The sequence below is a fragment of the Cyprinodon variegatus genome, unplaced genomic scaffold, assembly GCF_000732505.1.
Source record: "Cyprinodon variegatus isolate N-32 unplaced genomic scaffold, C_variegatus-1.0 Scaffold286, whole genome shotgun sequence".
NCBI classification, from domain to species: domain Eukaryota; kingdom Metazoa; phylum Chordata; class Actinopteri; order Cyprinodontiformes; family Cyprinodontidae; genus Cyprinodon; species Cyprinodon variegatus.
This window is the reverse complement of record NW_015150739.1, coordinates 413,677-421,333: the sequence shown is the minus strand read 5'-3', so window position 1 is coordinate 421,333 and position 7,657 is coordinate 413,677.

Here is a 7,657-nt window from a genome sequence, read left to right as displayed (position 1 = left end):
GTGGTGGCAGCATCATGCTTTGGACCATTTTTAACGGAGAGCGTTTTAGTATACGACGGAAGTAAGGCTCGTTAAGAGGAACAAAATGAGGCTATTATGCAATCTTCTAATATCTATGGATTGAATTTAAATTTTAGAACGACATTTAATGTGAAATAAAGTAAGCAAGAAACACATTTTTTGGTTTGTGCAACAGCATGAATCAAATTTTCAGTGTCCAAAATTGTAATGAGTTCAACTCTAAATCTGCATCTGAAACAAATAACTTAGTAGTGCCAAAGTAATCATATTTGCACAAATAAGAGCAAGAATGAAAGGCTGTAGAGAGCAACACAAATGATATGATTTAGATAAGCAGAAGGATGAGATGCTCAGGGAAAATACATAAGACTTGGAGTTGAGAAATTTTAATAAGTTGCAACAAATACAAATATTGTACTTGCTCTCACTTGTGCAAGGACAGAGAAGAAACACTGCTTTGGTTTGTTTTAAATCTCATTCTTATGGATCGTCTGTACAAACACATGCTGGCAAATCAAACATGAGCCTGCAAAGAGGATATTACAAAAACGATGAGGAATACTTAACTCAGTAGTAAATACAGTGCAAAAATCTCAGTGTGATGACAAACAATATCCGGAGAGCAGAAAATGCTGTGAAAGAGCTTAATATCAAAACCAGATAGCCAAATCAACTCATATGGGCTCAATGGAAGGCAATAAATGGAGGCACTCCGCCTCTCCTGACCTTCACTTCTGGTTTAGATAGAATCGATAAAAACAGGCACAACCTCAATAAAACCAATACAATGAAGTGAAATAAATAGATATTAAATTAAAGCAGAGGCGATAGGGCCTGAAATGCTGCAGGAATTCAAGTAGAAAAGGCCCTTTGTCCTTTTTAATACTGTGTAGAATCAGCGCCTCATGATATAGCTCCAATAATCTTCATCTCTTTCCTTCATGTATCAACACGTATAATCATCTTTTGTTTGAACTTGCAAATGACACATATATGAGATGCGGGCCATGCTCCAACAGTTCAGCTCTTCTGTTGGCATTGATATCAGATTCATCATCCCTCTTATCGCTGACCGCCTGCAGGGTGAATTTAGGATGTTGTTTGTTTATTTCAACCTTTTCTTCATATTTTCTTGGTGCACTTTAATAGGTTTATAAAGTTTATTTGGATATAAATGAATTTTTTTTTTAGAGATAACGTGCAAATAATTTTAATTTTCAGACTGATTAAAAAGCTGGCTCTTGGCCACTGCATTCTCAAAGTGGCACCTGAAGCAATTCATCCGTTTCCTGAGATAATTCAGTTTTCATCTAATGCGCCTGAAGAGCTTACAGAGTGCCTGAGGGCCAGCATCAAGGGAAATTGGAACTAATGTGAAAATATATGGGAGATATACAGTGAAGAACAAAGAAGCAAAATAATATGGAGAAAAACAATGATATACATGATCATTTCTTATTTATTTATATGTATACAACTTTTCACTTGTGTTGCATATAATTTGACAGGTGGGACAATTACGAGAAACACTAACAGTTCCTGACATAAATGTAATAAAGCATATTTTTCGATCAATTATTTCAACTTGATCAGAGTTTATAGAACATTTTAATTAGTAAATCATAAAATGAATAGAGCTGATTTTCTTAGCCAATTATCAAAATGGTAAGGACAAGAACAGTCTGTCAAGTAAGTCAGGTTTGTAATGAGCTTTATAAAGCATGGACAGAGAAGTCTGTTTTTTCCCATTGAATTTAACCCCTTTATACACATTTATAGTCATATTTTGATTAGGCTAAAATGTTTCCAACATGTTGTTTAACTAACACCTCACTCTGCTGCAGTGTCAGGTCCACTATGGTCTGGATCATTAGTCAAGGAATTAAGAGAGTGACTTTCTTCCAAAAGTAAAAAGCCATAAACTGAAATAACAGACTTTTTGGTGTCATTTTCTAGAAAAGAAAATAGATAAGTAAAGAAATCCTTGCAGCAGCTCATTTCTTAAAAATATGTTGAGAACTTGTACATCATAACACATGCTGCAAACTGTATACAAACCTAAAATATTTCTTTGATTTGAGGGTTTACACATTTATTCCTACTGGCAACTTTATACAGATGTTGATGATTAAAAAACTAACAGTTAAACACAGTTAAAATACAAAGAAAATCTTAACTGTAGAGAAATACTGATTTAAACCCACATTACTGACATAATGTTGTAAGATTTCAGCCAATTCAGACCTGCCTGTTACCAGGGGTAACAGTTGAGGGGGATGATATGAATTAATGACAGTGGAAAAGAAAAGGAAGATTTTTTCCTCCAAAGATGATATTTCCTATCATCTGTCTCATTTGCAGAAGAAATGTCTGCATGACATTTTTTCTTCCAATGCTAGCCTCACTTATTTCTGCTCATTTCCATTGAATTATTAACATAAGAGATTCTGAAGAAGCTTCCACATGGGGCTATTTATTTTTGAGCAAATCAGCACATTTACTCTGACTGATATCAGTAGTCTAACTTCCTCAACCAAACAGGTCGATTTCCTACCTGTCTGATTGCAAAGAATAAGTTTGCAGCAGGATGAGCTTAAGTGAACTGTATACACATAATTAGGGTGTTGATGATTTGGGACCAATGCAGCAAAAAGACAAACAGGCTATAAAGTGTTCTCTACATGCGGAATTACAAAACAGATAAGTGGCATTTCCTGTCACACTATAAATGTGAGATAGTATTACTTCCAGAGAAACTGTTATGAATTTGACCTCAGAGCGCTGTTTTTGTGTCCAGCTTGCGTCCATAATGAGTTCTGCCAAATGAAGAGCTAATTAGTATGCTAAAGTTTAATTGTTCAATTACAGCTGGATGTAAGTGGAGACCTTAGTGCCCTTTCCTCGTGTTTGAAAACAGTGTGGAGCATCCCGTGCAGCACATTGTAATTGCCGGCAATTACACAGAGGGCCCTCAATGTAAGCAAGGCCCTGCTGAAAAGCCTTTTCCACCTGCTTCATGCAGCTGTGTGCACCAAGGACAGGTCCCAATCAGTTTCAAACAGCGGCCAGGCTCTCGATGAGGAAGAAGGAGCGCAACTAGCTGAGAAAAACAAGCAGCACAAGTACTGCAGAGTACTATGTGTTAAAACAATATTATCACAAAGTAAACAAGAAAGCAGGAACAGAAAACTGTGTACACTCTATTTTTAAGCGACGAGACACAGATTTTTCTTCGATCTTTATGAGACTAAATTCAACAAATAAGAAGTATGGAGTGTCTGCAAGCTCCCAGTTTAACCATTGAACTTATAATTCAACTAATACGAAGTATTGACTAATGCCATTGTTTGGAAGAACTTTTAAAGATAACAACACATAATATGCCGCTCTCTATTTCGCAAGACCTTTATTGACTACCATTCATTTCTAAGGCATTTTTGGAGCCTAACTGTGACCATTTCACACCTTATTACCAAATATGATCCCTGGAACTAAAACAGCAATTCCCCTTGTGGGGTCCAGGCATCAAACCACACAAGGCGCAGTAAGTCAAAAAGAGACATCGATCTTAATGACTTGATTTTTGCTGGTTGAATATAAAATAAATAATAAAATAATGTATTTAATTTGAAGTGTTCAATATGGCCCAATACACATGAATGGGAAAAAGTGATGTAATTTGTATTAGTAAGAAATACATTTCAGATATCTGAAATGTTCATTTTAGAGAGGATCAATACTATTAAAGATATCTGAAATACATATCAGGTCAAGCAAATATATATATTAAAACGGCCACTTAAAGTGAGTAAAGAGTGGTAGATATCTGAAATAGTTCTTCATAGTACAAATTTGATTCAAAAGTACTTAAAATATAATTTCTACGGGTAGGAATATAATTAATGTTGTCTAAAATACAATCCTAATTGTGACTAGGTACAATACTTTGGTGCTATCTCTAATACAAATGTGACATTTAGTCGATTAACCTTTAAAAAAAAAGAAGAAAAAAAAAACTTTTTTTTAGTTTAACAACGTATTTTACAATTAAGAGTAGGGATATTTTATCATACTTTTACTAAAGTAAGATAAAATATCCCTACTCTTACTTGAGTAAAATTTCTGGCCACATCTATTGACTGTGTGTAACTTCATTTAATGAAAACAAGCTTGTTCTAAACAAATATGCAACATTGAGAGACAGCTTTCTTATTTTTTGTACTCAAAAGCTTATTAGTTTTTTTTTTTTTTATATGCTGAGTCTGTGGTAAACAGTATATAGTATCCATCCATCCATCTATCCATCCATCCATCGACCCATCCATCCATCTTCCTCTTCCTTCCGGATCACGGAAGCAGCAGTCTAAGTAAAGATTCCTAGACTTCCCGATCCACGCACACTCCCTCCAGCTCCTCTGGGTGGACCCTGAGGTGACACCAGACCAACTCCGAGACATAGTCCCTCCAGTGTGTCCTGGGCCTTTCTACAAGGCCTCCTCCCAATGGGACATGCCTACCTATTCAGTATATGGTAACTTAACTTATTCTTACATACATAACAATTGATTTTGTAATGGTCCAAGCATTATTTTATTGTACCATTTCCTTTAGTTGACTAATCTCTGCAACAAATCTTGTTCTAGACATGTAGCAGTAACAGAGCACCTCCTTGCTGAATGATTTGTAAAAGTTATGACATCTTTCATTTCTCCAAGCAGCAAATGTCTCTTTCATATTCCCCCAACCTGCTCTCACCATCTGCAACACAACTATAACTGTGGATGTTACCAAACAATGACATCTTCTTCTTTCTTTTATTCCTAGAATTCCTCATATCATCTCCAGAGAGACGAGCAATTTGTCTGTCATGACGTCTCAGAGGATTGGCCGACTCTGGGCCTATTTTACTGACAACACTGTCATTAGAGGTAAGCCGAGCCTGCGGTGAATGAATCTCCTTCTGTTCAGGAGGCTGGGGCTCTTTTCAACGATTAATTCGATAAATATATTAATTATGAATCTGGATGACAGTACAATCAGATTGTCAGGCTTCCAGACGTGGCCTTTTGTGATAATACAGCTTTGAGATCAGGGTCTCCTCAGGTTTCAGGAGCTATCATTGCCTGGGCTCAACCTCTTATCAGCACCTGACCCATTCACTCAGTAATTTCCTGTGTGTTGTAATTAAATGGAGGCTTTCTGATTGTAAGTGAGTCCCTTTAAGAGGTACTTCTCCTGTTTCAGGCAGAAGGAACGGTCAGTGGTCTAGCTGTCTCCACTCGTCCTCTGCTGGAAAAAAAGGGAACAAGATTATCAGACATGTAACATACCTTACAAAAGGATTTATCCCTCTTGAACTTCAATGAATTTTACTGGGATTTTATAGGTCAGTACAAAAATTCATTTTTGTCAAATCAAATAATGTATGTTACCGCTAAATATCTAAAAATCATGCATTTACATTCAGTGAAGGTACACTGCAGCTGCAACTCATGTGGGGTATGTTTCCTGCATGCTACCTGTTTTTACCCAAAAATTAAAGTGTTCACCTGTTTCTTCTCTTCCAAACAGCTCAATCTTAGCCAGAGCAGAAAGAGAGCACCTATGATGTTTGATTTTCACTGTTCTTATCTTAGTTCTTTCTAAACACTCAAATTCTTCTTTAGAGGCCAATTGAAAGCCAGGATTAACAGAGCTCACATGTCACAGAACAGCTGTTTGTAATATCAAGGTTAAATTACACACTTGTAGTCTTTTGTAGCTTGGGGAAGTGATAAAATCAAATACAAAGAAGAAACGTTTGTGGTGGTAAAATGGCAAAAAGTTAATAAACTCAGGGAAAAATCAGATAAGGAATAGTTGGCTGGGTTTTATTGAATGCATTGGTTTTATTCCATTTGATTAGGTTATGAATAAGTTGGGCCATATTGGGCCACATACAGAGGGTCATTCTTTTGACCTGAAAATCTGTTTAAATTTCATTTACTTCTTTCTAAGACAAAAAAATCTATGGAGCTAGTCTTCTATTCCGTTAGAAAACATAAAAAAACATAAACATAGAAATACCATACCTATAGAAAACATTACCAGATTATGTTCCTGTGTTTCTTTTGTTTCTCTTCAGTGACTGCCAAAATCCCTGCTCATTCGTGGCAGAGGGCTGTTTAGTCTAAGCTTGGTTTTACTGAAGTTTTTTTGTTTTGTTCCCATTACATGGGGGATTTTGTCTCCACTCTCATGCTTAGTATGAAATATAGCTGCAAAGTTAGCAGCACAATGGGAGCAACTGTCCACTGTTGCCATATACTCATCCAGGAGCAGTGAATTATGTAAAGTGACTATGAAATAAACTGGGTTACTGTTTAACTGATCTGTCTGGATGTTTTGATAATGCTGAATAAATTAACTAATAAAGCTGACAAGATGTTGACGGACACCTGTTGCTGGTTGCAGGAAAAAAACAGCTGGCTCCAAATGATGGATGTAGTTTTTGTAATACATTTCTGACATTTGAGTAGTTTGAAATATGGACTTAAAGCCAGACAGGAAAGTGTGTATTACAGCCTAAAGTGTGTTTAAAACAATTAAGTCATTGCATGTCCTCAAATGGTATATGTAAGAAGAAAGGATAAATCATTATAGTAAGGCACAAATTATTAATCATGTTGAGATTTTTACACAAAGCTGGTAAAGTTCAAATATTTATTTCTGAAGTGTTTTATGATTATGACTTTAATATGATAAAATAAGATTAATTAAATCTTCTTAAGTTGTGGCATTTGTCCAGTAATTGCTGTAGACAGACATTGACACAAGGGTAAGTCAGAAAAGCCCACATAGCTGCTCAGGCAGCACACTTTTTTTATTAAATAGTTTTTCCTTTGACTAAACTTTCCATTTATACGCCTTTATGCTCTCTGGGGAAGTTTTTTCATTTCACCTTCTTTTTGAATTATTACAATACAGTAAGTGTCTGTTTAATGAGCCATAAGGTTAATTTTTTACATTATTCTTTATTTTATTTGGCAATTTTGGGACAAAATAAATGTATTTCTCTAAATTAGGTTTAAGTCTTAATCATCTGTGATAAGTTTAAATAAAGTTTCAACTACATATTAAGCTATCGATATACACATCTGCCTCTTCATTTACTTTTTTTTTTAAACAGCCCTGAGGTGAAGTCCAGCAGCAGAAATTAGCTCTGATGAGCAGCCCATGATGACACTCAGAGTTTCCCTGCTGCTCTCTTTCGCCACTCGTCCTTATAATTAAACTCCCTTCTTTTCCATGCGACCCAAGAGACTCATTAATTCAGAGAATAGAGCCATTATGGAGGTTGCGACTCCCAGGGTAGCATTGAGAAAGAGGTGGGGCAGTGGCTCTTTAACATTAATGGCCCCCCAATGTGTGCTGGCTATTAATCTCAACAAGCAGTAAAGTGGCTTCATCACAGCTGCAGGAGCAGGGCCATGTTCCCAAAACACTGAAAAAATGAAATGTTGAGTCTTAAGTCCTTTATCATGACCTCTGACATTAAATCAGCTTCCATGTGCTTTTATTTTATTACAGATTTAAACAGATGCTTTGAAATAAGCTGCTTGTTTTAATGATTTTGTGTCATTTTATCAACTTGTTC